General features: G+C 29.2%; 1 non-coding gene across 1 annotated transcript; it reads right to left on the minus strand.

The window, feature by feature from the left end:
* Nucleotides 1-1,201: 1,201 nt before the first annotated feature.
* LOC149562913 (U4 spliceosomal RNA) lies at nucleotides 1,202-1,351 on the minus strand. The gene has a single exon (XR_016364293.1). It is a non-coding gene; the product is annotated as a U4 spliceosomal RNA (small nuclear RNA).
* Between the last annotated feature and the right edge of the window lie 6,479 nt (nucleotides 1,352-7,830).

Raw genomic sequence — 7,830 nt, forward strand, 5'->3', positions numbered from 1 at the left:
ACACAATATTCTAAGCTAAACAGACAATGGCAGGAAGTGGTGCATCGTGTAGATCCCGACTAGCAGGTGACTACGACTCCCTTCCTTAACCATATCAGAAACACCATACATAAATAAAACAACACGCACACCATACACATGCAGTATGGGGTAAGTATCCATAAGAAGCACATGAAATAATAAACCATCTAACTAATCATCATCGATAACTGAAACCATTGAATAATCATCATACATGCATGAAATATAGAGTACCAAGTAATCTCATCATTTAATAAACTGAGTGTAAACATCATCTGATAATCTCTAAAATAATAATACTAATCATCAAACATAAATTGGCCTAAAAGAGTTTGGCAATCATATCATAAATGTAGCTCGAAAATGTAGACTAGGGGCAGGCACTACACCAACATAGTTCAAATGTGTACCACTTCGATGATAGATGTGAAACTCACTTTTTTTAAGATGGAGGATTTTTAATCCATTAAGTTCTTTTGACTACCAAATTTTTAAGTTGAGCCTTTAACCTTTTACTTGAACAAAGACTCTAACTTAATTTTCAATATTGATGGTAAATTTGGTGAATTTTGTATTATTGTTCCTTATAAATAAACTTATTTATAAACTATTTTTGCAATAGTTCTACAAGTGAATTTGGAGAACTACCTTAATAGTTGTAGAAGTGAATTTAGAGAGTTGCCTTTAATAGTTCTAGAAGTGAATTTGGAGAACTCCCCTTATTATTATGAATTGATTTCGATAGTTCTATAAGTGAATGTGGAGAACTACCTTTATTATGAATTGATTTCAATAGTTCTACAAGTGAATTGGAGAACTACCTTAATAGTTGTAGAAGTGAATTTAGAGAACTACCTTAATAGTTGGAAAACTCCCTTTATCATTATAAATTGATTTCAACTGAGATTAGCTAAAACCTAAACCAAACCCACACTCACATTTTTCAGTGACATTTTATGCAAGTTTATTGACGTTTGAACATACTCATGAATTTTATAGTGAATATTCACATTTATCACATTAAAAATAAACAATCTAACTAAAATATTGTCATAAATCTTTTAAATAGATAATCCAATTTTACTTGTTTTACTTTTATTTTATGCAATACATAAGATAGATACACTATAGTTATACACTAATTTTAAAAAACCAATCAATTTGACTTTAAATTTAGTGGGCCTAGCCAAAAGGCAGACCCTTCAAAAATTCTCTAAGGCCTCCTACGAGGAGAAGACCAAAGAGGGGGTTTGGAAATAGTTTTCAACCAGCAATTGACGCGCCTCGGTTATAACCTCACTAGCTGCGTCATTGCCCCAAGCGCAAAGATGCCTTTAACGTGTAGAAACTCCACTTTATATAGCATTTCCTTCCTCCATATTTCCTGCACATTGCGTGTGGGACTAAACTGCACAGCTGTTTTCTATTTTAGCCCAAATGTGGAGAAAATCTAGGCGGCAACTTGGTTCTTTGTTAATAAGCAGGGTTGATATAAAATAATAATAATAATCTATTATTATCCAGTTTAAGTAGTTCGCATTTTTTGAGTTATGATTATCACATTTTAAACTGGTTTTTACTCGAATTTTGAATAATCAAAATTTAAGAGTTCAACATTTTTAATATATAAATAGATTGCTTTTTGGAGGTTTGACTTGTAAAAAATCTTATGAGTAATGTAATTTTCAAGTTTATTAAGTATATATATAGTAATTATTTAATTGAAATCTAAAGTATTTTGTGTCTTTTATATATTTATATTATGAAGATACTTTACAAATAAGCTTTGGTTAAGATTAAAAAATGGTTTTGATTTTTTTGTGTTTCTTTTTCCATTTTTAATCACACTTAATAACTCATCATCACAATAGAGAGTTAGAGAAGAAGAAAAATTACAATTCTAATCTGCAATAAATTTAATATAAATATTTTAGAATTTATAATAGTGATACATTATAATATTCTTTTATTATTTACTTTATATGTTATAAATTTAGAATGATTTTAATATTGTGGATTTTATTGTGATATGTAAATTGTAAATAGATACATTTATACACTTATATAGTTTAATGAAGTACAATTATATATTTTAGTATAAAAAGATTAGCATTAATAAGTTATGTACTAAAAGTTGAAGAACCTTTGAAAAAAGGGCTCTTATAACACAAAATGAAATAAGCCTAAAAGTGAATGCCATAGTCCAAAAATTATTTTAAAAAATATTAACTAATACCTAATAAATCATGAGCCTCAAAATTTGGGAGGTCTTGCATTTGAATATTAAAAAACTATTAAAAAAAAATATTAACTAATACCTAATAAATCATGAGCCTCAAAATTTGAGAGGTCTTGCATTTGAATATACTCGAACTTAACTAATAATATTAATTAATCACAATAAATAATAATAATAATGAACTTTGACTTATTACCCATCAAAAAAATTATTAGCTTTCTCCTATCAAATAGCTCCCTTGTTTTGACTGCTCATATATATATATATATATAGATAAACTCCCAATAAAATACACCAACTTCATCTAACCAAACTACATATATATTTTATAAAACTTACAAAGAAATAAAAACATATTTTTCTCTTTACTGTTCTCAAAAAGTTACTATTTATGTGTACATATTCATATACATACATCCATATATAAATATATATAAAGAGATATATAGATATATCTATAAATAGAATTATATGTGTGTGTATGTACACATATATATTATGTCTAGAGTATGAGATGAATTTTACAAGTATGTATGGAGTGTGATAGATTGTTGTTTAGTTTTATAGTTTACAATTTTGATCTATTTTACATTTATTTAATAATAAAATAATAATAGTCATGATATCAAAAATATGAGTATCTCATCATAAACAACTAATAAGATATTAAAATAATATTTTTTTCAAACAAACTTTAAATTTTTTGTTTAGACAGGGGCGCCCTTTGGAGGCTCGAGGTAAGCGTTGGTAAATGTTATAATAGTAAGAGAGTTTTTTTCAAGGTCGCATCCCGTTGTTACAATAATACATATGTATGTATATATACACATATGTATTATGTCTAGAGTAGATTAAGAATTTTGATAGTCTTGATGGAAACTTATTGTGATAGCTTATTATTTAGTTTTATAATTTATATTACTTTAATAATTAAACAATTTTATTCTTACACTTTAAATTTTTTTTTGATTCACATCTCAAGGTCTAAAATATAGTAAAATCATTTTTTAGGCATGTTTATATGGAAAATAAACCAGTTTGGCCTATGAAAGGTATAGGAAAAATAGGTAAGACGATTTAATTTTTTAAATATATGACTACCTATATTGTTTGCAATTATATAAACAAAAAAAACTTGTGAAAAATAAATAAATAAAATTATCTCCTTCAAATTTTGTTTTCATGCATACTTCATCATTTTTTTACTATCAATTAATAAACACTATGTTAATTCATCCCCTTGGCTTCTTTGAGTTCTAGTCAAAGTTTGTGTTAAAGATGAAGATAAAATCTTTCTATATAGGAGACACTTAGGGCCTACGGAATAGGAATAGAGGAACATGGATTTGTTAAACTGGGTTTGTTATTCTACAATAGAAAATAGGAATATGTATTCCTATTCTCTGTTTGGTTATACAAAGCTAAAATTGGAATTACAATTGAAATTTAAATTTAATTTTTTTGGAGAAAAATATTAATTAATTGTTTGTGAATCAAATTGGTAATTACTAATGATTCTCTATGCATAGGCTTCTTGGTCATAAGCCACCCACAAATTTTGCTAAAGGGAAGCTTCTTATGGTGATATTTCAAATGTTTACTTATTATTAAACAGTGTTTGTCAATATTCAAGACTTGACTACAAAAACAATGTCTACGGCTCTTTCCAAAGGGACTTGGCATTCATTTTGATTATTGTTTGTTCGGTAACTTTCATGGTGGTTGCGGAAGAAATTAATGTATGCAATGGAAAATGATTTATCAATGAACCCTTTGTTATTGTCTTTTGTTTGTAGTTACGTATGGTACTAGTCTAGTAACAAAGATTTGTCATTAGTTGGATGTGAAGTGCAACAAAGAATGGTTCCAAATTTGATTTTATCGGCTCAATGGACTTCAAATTTTCATCAAATATGAAAAAGTAAAATTGGATTAGGAATACATATTCCAATGCCAATTCCAACCATATTGCAAATGCTCATTTTTGGGCCAATATTAGAATACGTATTCTTATTCTGAATTCTGATTTGGTGCACTCAAACAAAGAATTCAAAATCTTAGGAATTTGCATATGCCTATTCTAGTCTAATTCCCAAGTCTTTATAGTTCCATACAGTTTTGGAATTTGATGTCATATTGGTTGTTTTTCTACTTTTAAACTATATATTATAGGGTTGAAAATCTATTTAACTGTATGAATTTGGAGGTGAAAAATGGCAACTAATACTTATCTTAAAATGTAAAATGAAACGCATTAAAATGACTAGAACATTATAATAATAATAAATCCATATCATTCTCACTATATGTAGACCCAAAAACATATGACTAGTGTGGTGGACTATAAAAGAATCTTTCTTTTCCTTTCCTATTTGCCTTAATTTATTTGTAAGTATCCAAGACCCCACCATCCCCAAACTTAGTCCCTAATCTCTACATCCCTACTTCTCTAAGAAATTTCATATATATATATATATAATAAATTAATATAATTTTGATTTTTCTTATTTGACTATAAGTTCAATATTTCCAATAATATATACTCTATTTTTTTATAATTACGAATTAGTATAAAAGAAAATTCAAACAACATAGTAATAAAGTAGATATTTAAAAAAATTATATATTGAAAAAAAAAAAAAAAAAAAACTTAAAAATTTGTTAGAATGTACAAATTTAAAAGGATTTCATAATTAGTTGTAGTTATTAACAAAATAATATAATATTCCATTATACAAAATTTAAACCAAGTAAAATTGTAGTAGAAAAAAAACTATCCAAATGCCCATTAAATCTATAAATCCCAAACCTTGCAAACCACTTGAATTATAAATATCTTATACAATAAATTTTAATTCTTTCTACATCCTTGTCATTTCGTTGTGATGTATAAAAACAGTCCAAAAAAAACACAATCCCTTTCTTTTTCAAATGTCATCTTTACGTGATAAAGCCCCATTCAAACCTCATAAAGCACTTTTATTGAATGGCCATGTTAAAATAAAAAAAAATTTAAAGAATTTGTTTTTGGTTGACAAGCACGTGTGACCAAAAAATCTAGCGTTCAAATCAAGCCCAAAAAGAGTGATATATGCACTCGAAGTCAAATATTATGTATTTATTTATTTATGCTAAATAAAGATTAATTACGTAGATTAGAATTGATGAGAAGACACGAGAAAGTGCATTAACCTTATGATGCTATTACAATCCAAGAAAGACATCATTTTGAAAGTGTTTAAGATTAATTATAAATTATATGTATGTTATAATTTGTGTCTCATTTGTTTATATAAAAAATTATTTTATTGATTTTTTTTATCAGTTAAAAGTCGAAGTCTTATAGATTAAATAAATAAATAAATACATTACAAAGTCTCAGTTCAAACGGGTACTGGTAGAAAAAAACAGACAATAAAACCTCCAGCCTTGATCGAGACCTCGGTCTTTTACAAAATGCAAACAAAAAGGGGCATTCCCCAGTTTCCAAATCTTGATTAAGGGCTAACCCTTCTTTACAATTGTGTCCAGGCTACTTGATTATTTTAAGTTTTAATTACAAGTGCCCCTACCATTTTTGGGGTCTTAGGAAGGCATTCCCTCCTTTTCTTCCTTGTTTGAATGATTAAAGGGTCACTTCTTCATAAGATCAGTTTGAAGGTATGGAATGGGCTCGCATGTCTAAGCAACACACCATTTTTCTCAAAATTGATTTTACCAAGGCTTATGACTACATTGAATGAGCTTTCATTCTTTCTATGCTTCAAGCATTTTATTTAGTTTAGTGTTTCTTTAGTTGGTCAAAATACTCTATGGGGGTACTTCTACTTTCGTAACATCAATGATAGGCAATTTGAGGCCTTTGGTCTCTTCAGGTCCATTAGTCGAGGATGTTCTCTAACTCCAACTTTGTATGTTCTTGTTGTTGAAGAGTTTGGGTACCTTCTCATTGTACACTCAATTTCTGCACTTCTCTAAACCCTTCTATCCAATATATCCTATGAATTTGAACACTTGAATGTTGGCTTAGAGCTCTCTATCCATGGAGTTCAAAGGTGTGTGCTTGTGCATATGAGGAGCTCCCAGTTGAGCCTCAAGACATAACCCTTGTCGGTAAACCATGCAATGGGAGATTCCTTAGACAAGAGCAAGAGTGCAAATGTCCAAAAGAGTTCTCAAACATGCAATGCTAGAATGATCTATGCTGGAATGAAATGCAAGAATGTAACTAGATTAAGCAAGATGAACATATTACAACCATTTTAATTGAGCTATATGAGCTATGTTAATACTAAATGAACCAGACTATTTGCAAAATGGATCTAAGCTAGTATGAGGATGATAATGAGAGAATGAGACAATAAGCAAGAAGTTCTCCACAAAGCTCTAAGAAAACTTGTTAAGAAACCTGCAACATAACATTAGCTCAAAAATAGGATCCCTAGAGAGGGAAAGTACTCTCTCTTTTAAAGGTGTACAAACGGTTGAGATCAAGATCAAGAAGTGCATGATCAAGGGTGGGAGTTGACTTTTGGCATGATCCATGTGCAAGATCAAGTCAACCAATGAAAAGGAGTTGACTTTTCATTTGAGACAAAAGCCTTTTCTTTTAATTTGTAAAATAGGAAAAACACTTTATGTGTGCACATTGAGTAGGTTAGAAGAATGGGGTCTTTTATTTAATTAAAAGGGGACATGTTCTTTTAATCAAAATATGGACTTAGGATATTATAGTCAAACTATAGGATAAATCAAATAAATTGATTTTTAGAAAATTGGCCTAGGCAAATGATTAAGTAATTTTACCAAAATGACAAAAATGGGGCTAATAGTCTAGATGACCATTTTTAGGTGATTATAGGTACCATCCCCACTGCAGTTTTCCCTCTAACCAAGGGTTTCTATGTGACCAAATACTTGTGTTACGTTTCATGATTCACATGAGTTAGCATAGATAAAGTTGTTTTTCATTTTCAAGTTACTAGGTTACTAATATATGCTTATTGAGTTGCGAAAAGAACAAGGGCATAACAAATTTTGTTTACATGTTACAGTTTTAGAGGATGTTGATATACATCCCCCCCCAACACACACAACATCCTACCTTTCCTAGATAATCCAACAGTTGGTATCACAACTAGTTCTCTTGTTAAAGTGTTTTACCACCTAAGAGTAAAGATTCAAGATATGGAAGGTATAGGATTGACAAGACTATTGAAAATCAGAAGTTGGAACTAAGGATGACCCTAAATCAAATCAATAAGATACAAGAAAAGCTGAAGAAGTCATTGAATAAAAGGAAGGAAATTTCTCAACAAAGGAATGACACAATATATCAAGAGGAAGTGATTAACTATTTGATGGAAGCATGTCTGATGAATTTGATGTTGTCATAGTAGATCTAATGGAGAAAAATCATAACCTTACCGACCAGATGAAATAGCTAAAAAGAGAACAAGAAGTAGAATCTACAAGAATGCGTGAAGTGCTAGAACATAAGAAGCAAGCCAAGGATGAGAAAATAATGATTAAAGAGGATAAGAGACATATCACTGCAAGACTAGATGCTA

The sequence above is a fragment of the Cupressus sempervirens genome, chromosome 4 (genome assembly GCF_028749045.1).
Source record: "Cupressus sempervirens isolate cs-2001-9-10 chromosome 4, ASM2874904v1, whole genome shotgun sequence".
Classification (NCBI taxonomy): Eukaryota; Viridiplantae; Streptophyta; class Pinopsida; order Cupressales; family Cupressaceae; genus Cupressus; species Cupressus sempervirens.